Consider the following 19,874-nt stretch of genomic DNA (forward strand, 5'->3'; position numbering starts at 1 on the left):
CATCACAGGGAAAATTTTCTATTTCTTTAATATTATATCTATAAGATGGATATTCACTGAACTTACTGTGATAATTATTTCATGATGGCTGTAACTCAAAGCATTATACTGTACACCTTAAACTTAATGTAGTCCTGTATGTCAATTATATCTGAATAAAACTGGAAGAAAAAAGCTCAGTGGTTAAATTCAGGTGTGATGGGGCTAACTCCAAATATTACTGCAGACTATTTTTTAAAATACAATTAGTTAGTTCAAGTCTGGAAGTTTTAAAATTTTTTAAGCAAGGAAAAGCCTTATTAAAATAAAATTGTCATATAATAAGCTGCTTTTATTTAAAGTGTACATTTTGTTAAGCTTTACCATAAGTATATACTTTTGAAGCCATCACCACAGAAAAAGATGATAATTATACCGTCTTCCTCTAGAAGTTTCCTTATACTGCTTTTTAATCCCTTCCTTTTTTCTATCTCCTCCAATCTCTGTCACTCCTCATGAATCTCTAGGAAACCAATAATCTGCTTTTTGTCACTATACATTAGTTTTAAAAAATTTACAATTGATTTATTAAATGTACTAAATTATATACACATAGTTTTTTTCAGGACTAAGTATCTGATTTAATTTTTTAATTGACAGCCTTTTTAGAATAGCTTTACATTTACAGAGAAATTAAACAGATCGTACAGAGTTTCCCTACATCCTCTGTGTAGTTTTTCTTATTGCCATATTAATATGGTATATTTGTTAATTAATGAACTAATATTGCTATTAGGCTGGTGCAGAAGTCATTGCGATTTTGCATTGTTGAACTTTGCCATTTGATATTGGAATACATTCTTAAATGTGATTATATTCTGCATCATTTTAATGTGGTGCATTTCTCGCTTTTTGGTTTTTTGCTAATGACTTATTACTTGCTATTTATGTCATGTTTATTTTAGACTAGGGAAATGATGTTAGGCTTCCCTTGTGGTTCAGCTGGTAAAGAATCCACCTGCAATACAGGAGACCTGGGTTCAATCCCTGGGTTGGGAAGATCCCCTGGAGAAGGGAAAGGCTACCCAATCCAGTATTCTGGCCTGGAGAATTCCATGGACTGAATAGTCCATGGGGTCTCAAAGAGTCGGACATGACTGAGCGACTTTCACTATCCCTAATGATGTTAGACAAAAAGCAAATTTGAGCAGTTTTCTTATTCAAGTTCAAATGGATCATAAAGCAGCAAAGACAACTCACAACATCAATAATGCATCAACCAGGAACTGCTAATGAATGTACAGTGCTGTGGTGGTTCAAGAAGATTTGCAAAGGAGATAGAGCCTTGAAGAAGAGTAGCACAGTGACCAGTCATCGGAAGTTGACAGTGACCAATGAAAGGATCATTGACACCGATCCTCTTATAGTTACACAGGAAATTGCTAACCTTTCAATGGTCATTTGGCATTTGAAACAAATTGGAAAGGTGAAAAACCCGATGAGTGAGTACCTCATGAACTGACTGCAAATCAAAAAATATCATCATTTTGAAGTGTCTGTTGACTTCTCTTATTCTACATAACAACAAACCATCTCTCCATATTGAACAGTCAGGGCCTACTGTTGGGCTGAGCTCAGTGGCTGGACTGAGAACAAGCTCCAAAGCACTTCCCAAAGCCAAACTTGCACCAAACGAATCCTGATCACTGTTTGGTGGTCTGCTGCCAGTCTGGTACAGAACAGCTTTCTGAATCCCAGCAGAACCGTTACCTCTGAGGAGTATGCTCAGCACATCGATGAGGTGCACCAAAAGCTGCAGTGCCTGCAGCTGGCGTTGGTCAACAGAAGGGGCCCAATTCGGGTTTCCCTGGTGGCTCAGCAGTAAACAACCCGCCTGCAATTCAGGAGACCTGGGTTCCATCCCCGGGTCGGGAAGATCCCCTGGAGGAGGGCATAGCAACCCACTCCAGTATTCTTGTTTGGACAGAGGAGCCTGGCAGCCTATATCCATGGGGTCGCAAAGACTCAGACCGACTAAGCAACTAAGGACAGCACAGCACACACGGAGTTTTGCCTCGACCACCTTATTCACCTGACATCTTGCTAACTGACTACCCCTTCTTCAAGCATCTCGATAACTTTTTGCAGGGAAAATGCTTCCCAAGAGTTCCATGAATCCCAAAGCGAGGATTTTTATGCTACAGGAATAAACAGGCTTTTATCTCTCATTGGCAAAAATGTGTTGAGTGTAATGGTTCCTATCTTGATTAATAAAGATGTTATAATGAATTAAAATTCACAATCCAAAATCGAAATTGCATTTGCACCAACCTAGTACTAGTTCCCTCCTTTAGGGTGGAGTATCTATATAACTTACTTGGAATTCTTCTGCACGGGAGATTTACCTCTTCTCTCCCATTTACCAATGTATTCAGTGTTTTATTTATATCAGTATGAACTCATGGGTATTTATTTTATACTTTGACTTATGATCTATTTTATTTTTATGCTCAAGTTGTTCCATCTTTGGACATTGGAAACTCATGTATGTATTTGTTCATGTGTGTGTCTGAGCAATTTCTTAATTTCTGGCATTTCAAACTGTGCTTAGACTCAGCTCGTCTGTTTACTGCCCCAGTCCTAGAATCAGCCATGTATTGGAAAATGATATTAGAAATTAGTATCTGAGTCCTAAGTGCGTTCTACATTTATTTTTGTTTCTTAGACTCTTATAGCATATGCTTTTTTCATCTAGCTTCTTTTACTCAGGATATTTAAGATTCACTTATACTGTTCAGTTCAGTTCAGTCACTCAGTTGTGTCTGACTTTTTGGGACCCCATGAAACACAGCATGCCAGGCCTCCCAGTCCATCACCAACTCCCGGAGTTCACTCAGACTCACGTCCATTGAGTCAGTGATGCCATCCAGCCATCTCATCCTCTGTGATCCCCTTCTCCTCCTGCCCCCAATCCCTCCCAGCATCAGAGTCTTTTCCAATGAGTCAACTCTTCGCATGAGGTGGCCAAAGAACTGGAGTTTCAGCTTTAGCATCATTCCTTCCAAAGAAATCCCAGGGCTGATCTCCTTCAGAATGGACTGGTTGGATCTCCTTGCAGTCCAAGGGACTCTCAAGAGTCTTCTCCAACACCACAGTTCAAAAGCATCAATTCTTCGGTGCTCAGCCTTCTTCACAGTCCAACTCTCACATTCATACATGACCACAGGAAAAACCATAGCCTTGACTAGACAAACCTAAAAGCTCATTTTTTTAAATTGCTGAGTAATAATAATCCATTGTATGGATATACCATATTTGTTTTTCAATTTATATGTTAATAAACATTTCATTTTTTTTCCAGTTTTTATGTATCACAGGCAAAGCTACTATGAAAATGTGTCTACAGATTTTTGTGTGAACATGTGTTTTACTTTCTCAAGGGTAGATATGCAGAAATGAAATGGCCAGATAAATTAATAGGTGTACGTTTAACTACCATACAATTTCCAAAGTTGCCATACCATTTTACATTCCCACTAGTAGTATATTACAGTTCTAATTCTTCTATATCCAAGATAACAATTAGTATGGTCAGTTTTAATTTTGACAATTCTAATAGATAATGTAGTGGTATCTCATTGTGGTTTTAACTGCATTTCCCTAATGACTAATGATGTTTATCATCTTTTAATGTGCTTATTTGCCATCTGTGTATCTTCTTTACAGTGTCTTTAAAAATAATTGTTTGCTTTTTAAAAACTATTTCCTTATTGTTGAAATTTATGAGGACTTTATGAATTCTGATGTAAGTCCACTGTTATATATGTGATTTGAAAATATTTTCTCCTAACCTGTACCTTATCTTTAAGTTCTCTTAAGAGTGTCATAGTTAAAAATCTTCGCCATCGTGTCATAGTTAAAAATCTTCGCCAAACTCAAGGTCACAAAAGTTTATTCCTGTATTTTCTTTTGGTTTTATAGTTTTTAGTTTTACATTTACATCTATGAATCATTTTAAGTTACTTTTTAATGTGGATTGAGGTGTAGATCAAAGTTTTCATTTTTGTTTTGTATAGGAGTATTGAGTTGTTCCAGCATCGTTTGCCTAAAAGAATATTCTCTCCCCACTTAGTTGCCTTTATAATTTTGTTGTAAATCAGTTAGTGGGGGTCTCTTTCCAGGTGCTGCATTTTTGTTTTGTTCTTCTGTCTGACAATCTTCATGTCAGTGACACACTGTCTTGATTGCTGTAGTTGTGTGACAGGTCTTAGACACTTTAAGTATTCTACTGTTCCAGCTTTATTTCTTTCTCAAAATTATTTTGGTTTTTCTGGTTCCTTTGCATTTTCATCTAAATTTTAGAATCAGTTTAACAAATTCTACAAACAAGTCTGCTGCCATATTGATTGGGATTGAATTGAAATAGATCATTTTGGAGAGGAATTGATATCTCATTAACATTAAATTATCCATTTTCCAATGAAGATGGTGTGTATCTCCATTTCTTTAGGTCTAATTTCTCTCAGCAATATTTTGAAGATTTTGCTGTACAGATCTTTCACATTTTTGTCAGTTTTATCTCCAGTTGTTACATATTTTTAATGTTATTATGAATGGTATCTATATAAATTTTCTAATGCTGAGAAATAAATGACCATAATTTACATAATTAATAATAATAAGCCAAGTTAGTGTCGTAAGTATCACCCAGTGACTATCTGTTTCCACAGGTCAGGAATCTGGGCATGGGTTGGTTGAATCTGCTGCTCAGGGCTCACATGGCTTACCAGCGGGTCAGCCACAATCACATCATCATGAGAGGCTCAGCCTGCTCTTCCAGGCTCATTCAGGTAATGACAGAGTTTAGTTCCTTACAGCTTTCAGGCTCAGTGTGGCTTCCGTCTTCTTTGAGGTTGGCAGAAGATTGTATTCAAGCTTTAAAAAATTTATTTATTTATTTATTTGGCAGGGTCTAGCTGCAGCATGGGGAGGACTCTCTAATTGTGGCACTCGGGCTTAGTTGCCTGACCAAAGATCAAACCCACATCTCCTGTATTGAAAGACAGATTCTCCACTGGGTCCCTTTGTTCATGCTTTTAAAGGTCTTCTGCCTGACAAAGTCAGACCCACTGGATACTCTCCATTTTGACCAACTCGAAACAAAATGACTTGGGAATCTTAATTACATCAACAGATTTCCTTTTGCCAGAAATGTAACATAATCATGGGAGTAAATCCATCATTTTGACCAGTCTTGCTCACATTCAGTGGGACTAATTATACAAATCATGTACACTATCAGGAGAGAATTTTGGAGACTACTTTATAACTATACTTAACTATTGTTTTATATTTCTCATTTCTGGTATTTAGAAATACAGTTGATTTTTAAATTGAAGTGATGGATGGTGAATGTCCCTGGTGGTTTCCTGATTATATTGGGAAAAATATTCAGTCTTTCACCATTAAGTATGATGTTAGCTGCAGATTTTTTATAGATTTCCCCTTATCAGATTCAGGATGTAAGCTTCCATTCCTTGCTTTGCTGAGAGATAATTAGGAGTAGATGTGCTTTCTTTTTGTCAGATAATCTATCTATTGAGATGATCCTTAAGGCTTTTCTTTATTAGTTTGTTAATATGGTGAGTTACATAAATTGAGTTTTGATTGTTAAGCCAACCTTGTATTCCTGGGATAAACCTTAGTTAGTCATGATGTGATCTATCTATATTACATTTCATTTGTTAAAAGCCTGGTAGAATTTTTATATCTTGAGGGATATTGGTTACTCTCTTAAAATGAAGAAAGTAGAGAAAACCACTAGGCCATTCAGGTATGACCTAAATCAAATCCTTTATGATTATATGGTGGAAGTGACAAATAGATTCAAGGGATTAGATCTGATAGACAGAGTGCCTAAAGAACTATGGACAGAGGTTGGTAACAATGTACAGGAGGTGGTGATCAAAACCATCCCCAAGAAAAAGAAATACAAAAAGGCAAAATAGTTGTCTGAGGAAGCCTTACAAATAGCTTATAAAAGAAGAGAAGTGAATGGCAAAGGAGAAAAGGAAAGATATACCTATCTGAAGGCAGAATTCCAAAGAATAGCATGGAGAGAAAAGAAAGACTTCCTAAGTGATCACTGCAAAAAAAAAAAAAAAAAATAGAGGAAAACAATGGAATGGGAAAGAATAGAGATATTTTCAAGAAAATTAGAGATACCAAGGGAACATTTCATGCAAAGATGGGCACAATAAAGGACATAAATGGTATGGACCTATAAGAAGCAGAAGATATCAAGAAGAGTTGGCAAGAACACAGAAGAACGATACAAAAGAGATCTTAATAAGATAACCACGATGGTGTGATCACTCTTCTATAGCCAGACATCCTGGAGTGCAAAGTCAAGTGGGCCTTAGGAAGCATCACTATGAACAAAGCTAGTGGAGGTGATGGAATTTCAGTTGAGCTATTTCAAATCCTAAAATATGGTGCTGTGAAAGTACTGTACTCAATACGCTAGGAAATTTTGAAAACAGCAGTGGCCACAGGACTGGAAAAGATCAATTTTAATTCCAATCCCAAATAAAGGCAATGGCAAGGAATGTTCAAACTACTATAAAATTGCACTCATTTGACATGCTAGCAAAGTAATGCTCAGAATTCTCCAAGTGAGGCTTCGGTAGTAGGTGAACTGAGAACTTCCACATGTTGAAGCTGGATTTAGAAAAGGCAGAGGAACCAGAGATCAAATTGCCAACATCCATTGGATCATAGAAAAAGCAAGAGAATTTCAGGAAATCATCTACTTCTGCTTCAGTGACTCTGTTAAACCTTTGATTGTGTGGATTACGACAGACTGTGGAAAATTCTTCAAGAGATGGGAATATCAGACCACCTTACCTGCCTCCTGAGAAATATGTATGCAGGTCAAGGAGCAGGAGTTAGAAGCAGACATGGAAAATGGCCTGGTTCCAAATTGGAAAAGGAGTACATCAAGGCTGTATATTGTGACCCTGCTTATTTAACTTATATGCAGAGTACATCAGGCAAAATGCCAGGCTGAATGAAGCACAAGCTGGAATCAAGATTGCTGGGAGAAATATCAATAACCTCAGATTTTCAGATGACACCACCCTTATGGTAGAAAGTAAAGAAGAACTAAAGAGCCTCTTGATGAAAGTTAAAGAGGAGAGTGAAAAAGTTGGCTTAAGCTCAACATTCAGAAAACTAAGATCATGGCATCTGGTCCCATCACTTCATGGGAAATAGATGGGGAAACAGTGGAAACAGTGGCTGACTTTATTTTTGCAGGCTCCAAAATCACTGCAGATGGTTTCTGCAGCCATGAAATTAAAAGATGCTTACTCCTTGGAAGGAAAGTTGTGACCAACCTAGACAGCATATTAAAAAGCAGAGACATTACTTTGCCAACAGAGGTCCATCTAGTCAAGGCTATGGTTTTTCCAGTGGTCATGTATAGATGAGAGAGTTGGACTGTGAAGAAAGCTGAGCACCAAAGAATTGATGCTTTTGAACTGTGATGTTGGGGAAGACTCTTGAGAGTCTCTTGGACTGCAAGGAGATCCAACCAGTCCATCCTAAAGGAGGTCAGTCCTGGGTGTTCATTGGAAGGACTGATGTTGAAGCTGAAACTCCAATACTTTGGCCACCTCAAGTGAAGAGCTGACTCATTGGAAAAGACCCTGATGCTGGAAAAGATTGAGGGTAGGAGGAGAAGGGAACGACAGAGGATGAGATGGTTGGATGGCATCACCGACTCGAAGGGCATGGGTTTGGGTGGACTCTGAGAGTTGGTGATGGACAGGGAGGCCTGGCGTGCTGCGATTCATGGTCTTAAAGAGTTGGACACGACTGAGCAACTGAACTGAACTGAACTGAAAGAGAAACTAAAGAGCCTCTTGAGGAAGGTGAAAGAGGAGAGTAAAAAAGTTGGCTTAAAACTCAACATTCCCATCACTTAATGGCAAATAGATGGGGAAACAATGGAAACAGTGAGAGACTTTATTTTTGGGGCTCCAAAATCACTTCAGATGGTGACAGCAGCTGTGAAATTAAAAGGCTCTTGCTCCTTGGAAGAAAAGTTATGACCAGGCTAGACAGCATTTTAAAAACAAGAGACATTACTTTGCCAACAAAGGTCCATTTAGTCAAGGCTGTGGTTTTTCCAGTAGTCATGTATGAATGTGAGAGTTGGACCATAAAACGGGCTGAATGCTGAAGAATTGATGCTTTTGAACTGCGGTGCTGGAGAAGACTCTTGACAGTCACTTGGGCTGGGAGGAGATCAAACCAGTCAATCCTAAACAAAATCAGACCTCAATATTCATTGGAAGGACTGATGCTGAAGCTTAAGCTCCAATCCTTTGGCCACCTGATGCGAAGAGCTGAAAGTGAAAGTGCAAATCGCTCAGTCATGTCCAACTCTTTGCGACCCAATAGACTATACAGTCCATGAAATTCTCCAGGCCAGAATACTATAGTGGGTAGCCTTTCCCTTCCCCAGGGGATCTTCCCAACCCAGGGATTGAACCAAGGTCTTCTGCATTGCAGGTGGATTTTTTTTACCAGCTAAGCCACAAGGGATGTGAAGAGCTAACTATTGGAAAAGACCCATAAGCTGGGAAAGATTGAAGGCAGAAGGAGGAGGGGATGACAGAGGACAAGATGGTTGAATGTCATCACTGATTCAATGGACATGAGTCTGAGCAAGCTCCAGGAGTTGATGAAGGACAGGGAAGCCTGACATGCTGCAGCCCATGGTGTCACAAAGAGTCGGACATGACTGAGCAACTTTTTGTGTAATGACTTTGGTTTTTGTATTATGGATTTCAATAAATAAATGACATATTTTCATATTTTGAGAATAAAGCAAAAGATACAACAAAATTTATGGTCTCCACAAAAACATGTATTTTGATACCAGCTGTTCTTTGCTGTTGTCTTTTCACTATGACAGTGGAGATAGCATGCAAAGAAAGCCGTGAAGCTTTTGTAAACTTGGAAAGGTTATTGACTTTTGACAAGTTTAATACACTTTTTATAGTCAACAAAGGAATTGTTAATTCATTTTACAAACATCAGCCTTCACATTTTCTACACTGTCACATATAAGGCTCTGATAACTTTGTAATAAAAATATTATCTCAACTTTAGGGCTTCCCTCATAGCTCAGTCACGAAAGAGTCTGTCTGCAATGCAAGAGACCCAGGTTCGATTCCTGGGTGGGGAAGATCCCCTGGAGAAGGAAATGGCAACCCACTCCAGTATTCTTGCCTGGAGAATCCCATGGATGGAGGAGCCTGGCTAGCTATGGTCTATGGGGTTGCAAGAGTTGGACACAACTGAGTGCCTAAGCACACACAGCACACATCTCAACTTTGCAGATGAGAAAATTACTAGGTCATAGACCAAATAATTAGTAGAGTCAGAACTCACTATTATGACTTTTAATTTCAAATCTAGTGCTATTTTCACTTTATATAGTGTTTCTGTATTTTTACAGTTCCATACTATTGGTAGTTGACAAGGCTTATGGAATAGTGTAGAAATATTTGCTTGATCAAAGGTCTCAGAAATATGAAACATTCAGAAAGGCATTTCATACCACTTAGACCTATGATTTAGTTAGTTTGGAATTTTTTATTGTTTATACAACATTGTGAGCTAGAATTCTTCTGTATTTGTAAAGGGATGATTGTCGATGAATGTTGGTCCTTGAAGTGAATATACACAGATCACTTCTGTAACCCTTCTTGGCACGTCTCCCTGAATTCTGAATCTAGCGCTCCATTCAACTCTTGGGTTATTCAGGCCTCTCCACAGATGTACTGACCAGCTACCAGATAATACCTGCTTTTTGTACCCATGTCAAGTAGGATATATTTTGACTTCAAGTGACAGGATGCTCAATAAAGAGTGACTTAATAATAGATATTTATCATCTCCCATGACAGGAAAGTAGTTCTAGGGTTGGCTAACTGTAGGTCACTGTGTCCTCAGGGTTTCACACGCTTCATCTTTCCAGTCATCTGGCATCAGAGGCTTGGGGTTTATTGTTCCCTAGTTCCCAAAGATGGCCTCAGAGTCTCACATAACTTCATCCAAAATTAGGAATAAGGCAAGTTTCTCCTGACATGTTTTTTCTTTAAATCAAGGAAGAAAACCTTATCCAGAAGCTGACCTCATAGACATCCTATCAAGACTTATTGGCTAGAACTAGGTCATCTGCCCCCCACTAAACCTATTACTCAAAGGAAAATTTGATTAGATTAATTGTGATTCATCTCCTGCAGCTGAGTCCACTGTTCTGCCTACTTTGCTACTAAAATTGGGGTTATGTCAGAAAGGAGTAAAAGCTAGGATGGAAATTCAACAAGTAGTATCTGACATTATTTGAAGTCTTATTTTGCTCAGAATCCTAAATGATATTTAATGTAAACCGAGAAAGAAATTCACACTCATCTATGAATGAATTTGATAGCCTACTTATTTTCATAAATATAATCTTCACAATTTATCTTAACAATAAATATTTTTTGTATACATCATACATGTATACATCATACATACTTGTGATTCTAATATAATATTTTTAAATGACTATGAATTCAGTATATCCTTCTATGTACACTGACTTATTCTTCAACTTCTTGCACTAATTACTGCCTATGGCATTCATTTTTTGGGTTTTACAGTTTAGTATGTAGTTGTCCAGAGTTTACAAATAAGTGCATTTGTTACATTTGTCTGTTCTTGGAACTATATACACTTACATACATGGCTTGTATTACAGTTCTGAAATATTGAATTTTATAGCCTAGTTTTTTTCCTTAAAGTAATGTGATTTTTTAGGAATTTTCCAAATTACCATTAAAAATCTATATGGGATGATGTGGGATGAGGAATGATTGGCAGATATATTAATAGGTACTAAAGATCTATCATAGTTAACCTATAGTTGATACTGTTTAATGTGAGTCATTCATTAAAAATTTTATTATATAAACTTCAAATTTGTCTTAGAAGGAGCAAAGGAATCTAGTACTTCTCTGGGTAATTTTGATAAAAAACAAGAACAAATGCTGTATATTAATAAAATAGCTGTTTTTCCTACATTAAACACCAGAAATGATACTTTCCTTACAAGGTTGCTAAGAAGATCAATGGTAATTATATAGTTAAATTAAGGGTTAATTAAAGGTTAAAATAAGGGAACTATGATAATTATAAGTTTCAAGCTGTAATACATAAAATATAAAAAGAAAAAAAAATTTTTTTAAGTTTTGCAGTTCTACTACATACAAGTATTATTAACACTGAGAAGAACATTGGAGTGGATCCCTCCACCCCATCCGGAAGAGGTGTATATCCATATAATCCATATGTATGCTTAGTCACTCAATTGTGTTCAACTCATTGTGACCCCATGGACTGTAGCCCGCCAAGCTCCTATGTCCATGGGATTCTCCAGGCAAGAATACTGGAGTGGATTGCCATGCCCTTCTCCAGGGGATCTTTCCAACCCAGGGATCGAGTCCAGGTCTCCCACATTGCAGGTGGATTCTTTACTGTCTGAGCCACAAGGAAGCCCACATAATCCATATAACTTGCAAAATATATGGTAAACAAAATTTAAAGTGTAAGATCAAGTGCAGCAAAAAAAAAAAAAAAAAAAAATTGCACTTGATGCCAGATCATTTCTGGAACTGGAGGCATTTTTTTTTTTTTTTCAGTTGTGAGCCAAACTCATTGCTCCCAAAGACAAACTTCATTTGTCCATTATTTTGGCTTTTTTAAAAAACTAACCAATTCATTGAAAATGTGGAAATCTAGGCTTAGAAGAAGCCATTAAATTTTTAGAACACCTATTATTGTGAGAGCACAATATTAACAGCATAACTAAATTTAGAAAATAGAAAACACTAGTATTTCTCATCATAAACAGTAACCTGTGTATACCAATTCTGGTAAGCAGAAATAAAAGAGAAGAAAAAAGGATGCTGGACTAGGATGGTGATTTATGTATTATTGCTATGAGGAATCCTACCTCCCTCACTTTTCTATTACTTTCTCTTTCCCTGTGCTGTTTCTCAGCCTGGTTCCTACAGTTAAGGCAAGAACTCTACTCTCCTAGTTATTTTTAATGATTTTTGTCCTCTGCCAGTTTTCATTCAGCCATACATTCTTCTCATCTCTTCCCGAACTCTTGATCCTTATCCATAAAAAATGAGAGAAATAAAGTTTATTAGTATATTACTGTACTTATCAAAATGTTTGATATGACAGGCATTGATAAAAGTTTTTGATAATAAAAAACTTTAAAGAATTTAAAATGCTTCATGTAAACCACAAAAATAGCCACAGATTTCCTCTTGAAATCATATTTTTAGAATTTATGAGAAAATCATGGTGAAAACTACTTTTAAAGAAAAGTCATTTGGGGGATTTTCTGGCAGTTCAGTGGTTAGGGCTCAGTGCTTTCACTGCAGACAGCATGAGTTCGATTCCTGGTGAAGGAACCAAGATCCCTCAAGGCGTGCAGTTAGGCAAAACAAACAAACTAATTTTACTATTAGAATTCATATAACATATCAACTCAAGATGTTGTATCTTCTTCCTCTTCCTTCCCTTTCTTCCACAACTCAATTTTAGTCAATAATGTTATCTTCCCTCATTGTTTTGCATTGTATTACTTAATATGTTTTACTTATATTTGATTTTCACCTTTATTCTTGGGTTCTCACTTGTACAAATGGATGAGTCATAGAGCATTTTTTACTTTTCTATCTTTTATCTCTCTTTTAATTTATATCATTCATAAATAGAATATCCTACCATGTATCCCTTATCTCAATGTTTGTTTTCATTTTAGATTTTCATGGATTAAAAATCGAATGCTCACTGCTGAAGGTTCTACAGCCATATCTTGGTTTCTTTAAGTAGTTTCAGACCAAAAGTCTGATGCTCTTTTTCTTTCCATTGTAAGTTTTTGTCTGGTTGCTGAAAGAGCCTTTATCACCAAAATCTAGTAAACTTCCCAAGGTGAATATCATGTTGACTATTCTGTATCAGATTTTTTGCAGTATGATGTGTTGTTTCAAAATGTAGATTCAATAATTTTCTGTTTTGAATTATAATTTATTTATTCTGTTTGATTGTTCTTTGGAGATTCCATTTATGCAAGTATTGAGTCTCTTGTGCCTGATTTATATATTTATTTTCCATTATTTTCTTGACTTTTTTCTTTCTGATATTTATCTTCTATAGCACTTATTATGTTTTTCATGATATATAAATTTCCTAAGGTTGCTGTAACAAATTACTGCAAATATGGTATCTCAAAACAACAGAAATTTATTCACTTACAGTTCTGGAGGCCAGAAATCTGAATTCAAAGTGTCAGAAGAGTCATGCTCCCTCTGACATTTCCAGGAGAGAATTCTTCCTTGCCTCTTCCTAGCTTCTGGTGGCACCCAGAAATCATTGGCAGTTTTAACTTTTATCTGTATCACATTCATCTGTTTCTGTTTTCTCATGACCGTCGTATTTGTCTTTGTGTTCTCTCCTTTCCTTATTAAGTATATAAGGCGTGAGATTTAGGGCCCACTCTAATCCAATGTGATATCGTCTCAAAACCTTTAACTCATTACTTTGCAAAGATCTTTTTTCTAACTAAATAAGGTCACATTCACAGATACCAGAGTTTAGAACTTGAATATGTCTTTTAGGTGGGACACAGTTCGACCCTTTATACATGGTGTCTATGTTCCTTGTTTTCCCAATTTAAATAAGAATTTTTTGCTTGGAAATAATTTCTGATGTAAAGAAAATTTTAATGAGGGTACCCAAAAATTCCATATACCCTTTACCCAGATTCCCAACATTTTGTGCTGTTTACTTCTTTATTCACTTAACATAATCCAATCTAATCCATCTATCTAATCTGTGGCATTCTATCTATTTGTATATCTGTTAATATAGATAGATACATATTTTTTTTCTGAACCATCTGAGACTGAGTTGCACAAATCATATATCTGTACTCATAAATACTACTTTTTGTATTTCCTAAGATAAATGATCTCTTATATGGTGTGATCTTCACTTTCAGGAAATTTACCATTGACACAATACTTTATGCCATCATACTCCCAATTTTGTCAGTAGATCAAATAAGATTCTTTATAACATTTTTTTTTCTCTAGTTCAGGCCTATGTGTTATCTTTCACTGTCATGTATCTTTAGTTTCCTTAAACCTGGAATAACTTCTTAGCTTTTCTCACTTTTTCATGACTTTGATATTTTTAATATGCAGACATGTTTTTTAAAAAGGGAATATCCCTCTCATTGTGATTATTCTGATGTTTCCTTATGATTAGATTTGAGTTAAGCATAACAAGTTGGAGACAGAAATGATGTCCTGTCTTGAGAACATCACTTTGGGATGGCACTCATGGCGTATCTGCCCCTCATTGCTATATTGATTTTGATCATTTGGTCAAGGTACTGTTCAGTTTACCCACCATATATTTGCTCTTTCCCTCTTACAATCCTTATTCTTACAGTTGAATCATTTTTATTTTCCTACTCCAATTTTCTCTCCACCTTTATCAGTCAGAAAAGTTCTCCCTCATTCATTCATTCATTCCTTCATCTACCTGCCCAAGCCATTCATTATCAAAGTGACCTCATAAATTCCTATTTTTAATTTAAACTTTTTATCTCTCTATACTGAATTTGAGTACCCATATTATACCAGATTTGGCCCAGTGGGAGTTCCTGTTGCTGTTCATCAGAGTTCCTTAGCTCCATTGTCCTTTTAACATGCCCCAGTCAGTTATTTTTAACATTTTCTTACTTTGTGGCTTAATATGTTCTGGGATCACTTTGCAAAACCTGTCCCACCATTGAATCATCCATTTCTCTGAGGAAACTTGGTCATTTTAGTGGAAAATGCAATTAGAAGTTAAAATGTAGATTTCAATGTGCTCATTGCTCCTGGAGTATTTATCTTTGCCTGTAGGCCCTTTCACCAGAGTTAAGAAATGTGTGTGTATGTGTGTGTGTGTGCGCACACACAGTGTACATATATGCATATATAATCTACTATACATACGTGATCTATATAATATTTATGTATAATGTATTATATAATCTAATCATCTACCTATGAAGATACCAGAAATCACTATTCTTACAGATACCTTGAAATCCAGTTCATCTCCATAGAGTTTTCCTTGCCCTGCCTCATCCTATGTTTGTATCTCCCTTCTTCCATAGTGAGAATCCTGATTCTTAACAACATGAAAACATTCAAAGCATTTATTTAATTTCCTCAACCCAACAATATACCGAAGATAATTTCAGAGTTGTTTCATCTGTACTACTATAAAACTGCCTACAAAAAAATTCAGTGTTTTTTTTTTTTTTTTGCCATTTCTTCCCATCTCTTCCCTCCTCCCTCTGACTGAAGAGATATAGTTAAATACCATGTTTAAAAATTGTTTGAGGATAACAAGATGGTGGAGGAGTAGGTGGATGTGGAGTACATCTCTCTCCACAGATACATCAGGAACACACCTTCAGACACAGAAGTGCATGCAGAACACAAGCTGAGAGCAGACAGGAGTACTGACTGGTGGAAAAGAATATATAGAACCACGCAGAACTCGGTAGGATAAAGGAACTAGGGGGAAAAACAGGAGTGTTAGTAGGACTGGACCTGCCCTCAGCGGGTGGGGGATCTGAAGCAGGGGTTTGATTCCCATATTGGAGCAATTGTCTGGGTCAGAGGAGAAACATTTAAGGCTGAGAGTGAAGCAGCTGATCTGTGGCAGCCTAAATGGAATGAGAATCAGACAGTTCTTGCCGCAGCCATACATACCCCGGACAGGGACACAGGTTCCCTGGAAGGTGCAGTGGCTGGGAACTGGAGTTTAGGGATTGTAGGGCAATCCCAGCGTGAGGGCTGCTGTTGACTGGAGAGACAGATCGAGGGGGTGTGAGGGAGGAGATTGTGGTGAGAAATGCCTGTAGAGGAAAGCCAGGTAGCCATGGAAGCAAGGGGATACTGCTGAATCATGCGTAGGGGGTGGAGCCATCACCAAAGCCTCTCTCCCCGCCCCCCCCCCCCCCCCCCCCCATGCCAGCATCAGCAGCTGAACAGTAGAAAGGCTGGCCCATCAAATGCCTGAGGCACTGAACTATAGAGTAGGACCCCACCCACGGTGCCTCTTTAAGTGCCTGAGGCACCAATCTATAGAGTAGGACCCGAGTCAGGGGGCCTCTCTATGTGCCTGACATGAAGAACAACAGAGAAGGACCCCAGGCAAGGGAGCCCTCTAGGTGTCTGAACTGGTGAAGCTACAGAGGAAGACTGGCTAAAAAGGCCTTCTAATCGCCAGCTACAGGAGGCTCGAAAAAAGATTCTGATATGGCCATAACTCCTGCAGCAGAGTCAGTCCGTGTCCCTGCACACTTGGCGCCGCCAGGGTCCCTGCGACCCAGGCAGCTGTGCCACCTTCACACTCAACCCTCCCTGGGGCAGAGCTGCCACAGGCAAAAAGTCTTGTGTCTGCACACAGGGATGCTTTGGTCATGTCCAACTCTTTGCGACCCTGTGGACTGTGGCCTGCCAGGCTTCTCTGTCAGGGGGGTTCTCCAGGCAAGAATACTGGAATGTATTGGCCAATACAGGTTACCATATCCTTCTAGAGCACTTTATTCCCTACTACCCTAGCTGCCAAATCCCCTGATTACCTGGTGCTGCCAGAACCCCCGTGACCCAAGCAGCTGCACCACCTCTGCACCTGGCCCTCACAGGGGCAAACCCAAGTCTTCCAGGACAGCCTCAGAAGCAAACCCCAGGGGGAGACCCACATGCAGAGGTGGAAATAAAACTACATGAAACCCAGGGGCAGTGTGGCTAAGGAAGAAGACCCCAAACTTCCCACCAGCTGTACAAGCTCCAGATTAAATCCACACAATCAACTAGGCAGAGTCTGTGTCTACGGAATATATAAAAAGACATTGAGAGCTTCCACAGAAGAAAACGCACTAGTTCTGATAGCTATGGACATTGGAAGCAAGAACACACAGGAGGAGGACCAGATTAGAGTCTGAGCTGCCCCCACAGCAGGTCCAGAGACCAGCACAGTGTTGCAGGGCATCCTAGGGAGGCGAGGTAGACTGTGAGTCCCAGGGAGGGAAAGGACTCTGACAGCAGTGACTCAAGAAAAACATTTCTTTTTCTTATGTTTTGACTTGTTATGTAGATTCTTTTGGATTTTTTTCTTTTTTCCCCCCTTGTGTTGTACTTGTCAATTTTATTGCCACTATGAAATCTAATTAAGCTTTTGAGCTTTTTTTTTTTTTTTTCCTTCTCAGTCACATTTTTTTTTTTTTTTTTACTATTGTTGTTATAAACCTCTGCCTCTACATTGGGCTTTTGCAGTTCTGTGGAGTTCTCCTTTTTTTTTTTTTTTTATAATCTCTTTTTTTTAATTTTAATTTTTTAAACCTATAGTTTTTTTCTACATTCATTCCTTTGTTTGCTTTTCCTACTGTTGTTGTCCCCTTGCAGTTAATCTTTACTGTATATAAATCTTCTTCATCTACCTCTAACTTTGCCTATCTGTTCTTTCTTTTATTTCTTTCCTTTCCTCTCAACATATTTGTTAGTTTCATTTTCATTTCTTTATTCCCCACTTGGCTTTAGTTTCATTTTCATTTCTTTATTCCCCACTTGCTTTAGTTTTGTTTTCCAGTTTGTGCTTTAGTTAGTTTTGCTCTTAACTGGTAGATATAATTTTTGGTTTCCTTTGTTTACCGGCTCAATCTACTGTACTTTATTTTTGTTGGATTGTTTTGATTTTGCTTATTGGTGTATCAGATCAGATCATTTCAGATCAGTCGCTCAGTCATGTCCGACTCTTTGGGACCCCATGAATCGAACCACGCCAGGCCTCCCTGTCCATCACCAACTCCCGGAGTTCACTCAGACTCATGTCCATTGAGTCAGTGATGCCATCCATCCATCTCATCCTCTGTCGTACCCTTCTCCTCTTGCCCCCAATCCCTCCTGGCATCAGAGACTTTTCTAATGAGTCAACTCTTCGCATGAGGTGGCCAAAGTACTGGAGTTTCAGCTTTAGCATCATTCCTTCCAAAGAAATCCCAGGGCTGATCTCCTTCAGAATGGACTGGTTGGATCTCCTTGCAGTCCCAGGGACTCTCAAGAGTCTTCTCCAACACAAAAGTTCAAAAGCATCAATTCTTCGGCGCTCAGCCTTCTTCACAGTCCAACTCTCACATCCATACATGACCACAGGAAAAACCATAGCCTTGACTAGACGAAACTTTGTTGGCCAAGTAACGTCTCTGCTTCTGAATATGCTATCTAGGTTGGTCATAACTTTCCTTCCAAGGAGTAAGCATCTTTTAATTTCATGGCTGCAGTCATCATCTGTAGTGATTTTGGAGCCCCAAATAATAAAGTCTGACACTGTTTCCACTGTTTCCCCATCTATTTCCCATGAAGTGATGGCACCGGATGCCATGATCTTCGTTTTCTGAATGTTGAGCTTTAAGCCAAGTTTTTCAATCTCCACTTTCACTTTCATCAAGAGGCTTTTGAGTTCCTCTTCACTTTCTGCCATAAGGGTGGTGTCATCTGCATATCTGAGGTTATTGATATATCTCCCGGCAATCTTGATTCCAGCTTGTGTTTCTTCCAGGTTAGCGTTTCTCATGATGTACTCTGCATAGAAGTTAAATAAACAGGGTGAAAATATACAGCCTTGATGAACTCCTTTTCCTATTTGGAACCAGTCTGTTGTTCCATGTCCAGTTCTAACTGATGCTTCCTGACCTGCATACAAATTTCTCAAGAGGCAGATCAGGTGATCTGGTATTCCCATCTCTTTCAGAATTCTCCATAGTTTATTGTGATCCACACAGTCAAAGGCTTTGGCATAGTCAATAAAGCAGAAATAAATTTTTTCTGGAACTCTCTTGCTTTTTCCATGATCCAGCGGATGTTGGCAATTTGATCTCTGGTTCCTCTGCCTTTTCTAAAACCAGCTTGAATATCAGGAAGTTCATGGTTCACATATTGCTGAAGCCTGGCTTGGAGAATTTTGAGCATTACTTTACTAGCGTGTGAGATGAGTGCATTTGTGCAGTAGTTTGAGCATTCTTTGGCATTGCCTTTCTTTGGGATTGGAATGAAAACTGACCTTTTCCAGTCCTGTGGCCACGGCTGAGTCTTTCAAATTTGCTGGCATATTGAGTGCAGCACTTTCACAGAATCATCTTTCAGGATTTGGAATAGCTCAACTGGAATTCCATCACCTCCACTAGCTTTGTTCGTAGTGATGCTTTCTAAGGCCCACTTGACTTCACATTCCAGGATGTCTGGCTCTAGGTCAGTGATCACACCATCGTGATTATCTGGGTCATGAAGATCTTTTTTGTACAGTTCTTCTGTGTATTCTTGCCATCTCTTCTTAATATCTTCTGCTTCTGTTAGGTCCATACCATTTCTGTCCTTTATCGAGCCCATCTTTGCATGAAATGTTCCTTTGGTATCTCTGATTTTCTTAAAGAGATCTCTAGTCTTTCCCATTTTGTTGTTTTCCTCTATTTCTTTGCATTGATCGCTGAAGAAGGCTTTCTTATCTCTTCTTGCTATTCTTTGGAACTCTGCATTCAGATGTTTATATCTTTCCTTTTCTCCTTTGCTTTTCACTTCTCTTCTTTTCACAGCTATTTTTAAGGCCTCCCCAGACAGCCATTTTGCTTTTTTGCATTTCTTTTCCATGGGAATGGTTTTGATCCCTGTCTCCTGTACAATGTCACGAACCTCATT

General features: G+C 38.2%; 1 long non-coding RNA gene across 2 annotated transcripts in view; it reads left to right on the forward strand.

The window, feature by feature from the left end:
- The window catches only part of LOC113905929, a 39,844-nt gene that overhangs the window by 5,804 nt on the left and 14,166 nt on the right, over window positions 1–19,874 (forward strand). Inside the window, exons 2-3 of one of the 2 annotated variants that reach the window (XR_003514757.1) lie at window positions 4,710–4,829; window positions 8,557–8,627. This is a non-coding gene — a long non-coding RNA (uncharacterized LOC113905929). Of the gene's footprint in view, window positions 1–4,709; window positions 4,830–8,556; window positions 8,628–19,874 lie in introns of those variants that run through there. The other variant, XR_003514758.1, reaches the window with a different exon arrangement.

The sequence above is a fragment of the Bos indicus x Bos taurus genome, chromosome 15 (assembly GCF_003369695.1).
Source record: "Bos indicus x Bos taurus breed Angus x Brahman F1 hybrid chromosome 15, Bos_hybrid_MaternalHap_v2.0, whole genome shotgun sequence".
NCBI lineage: Eukaryota > Metazoa > Chordata > Mammalia > Artiodactyla > Bovidae > Bos > Bos indicus x Bos taurus.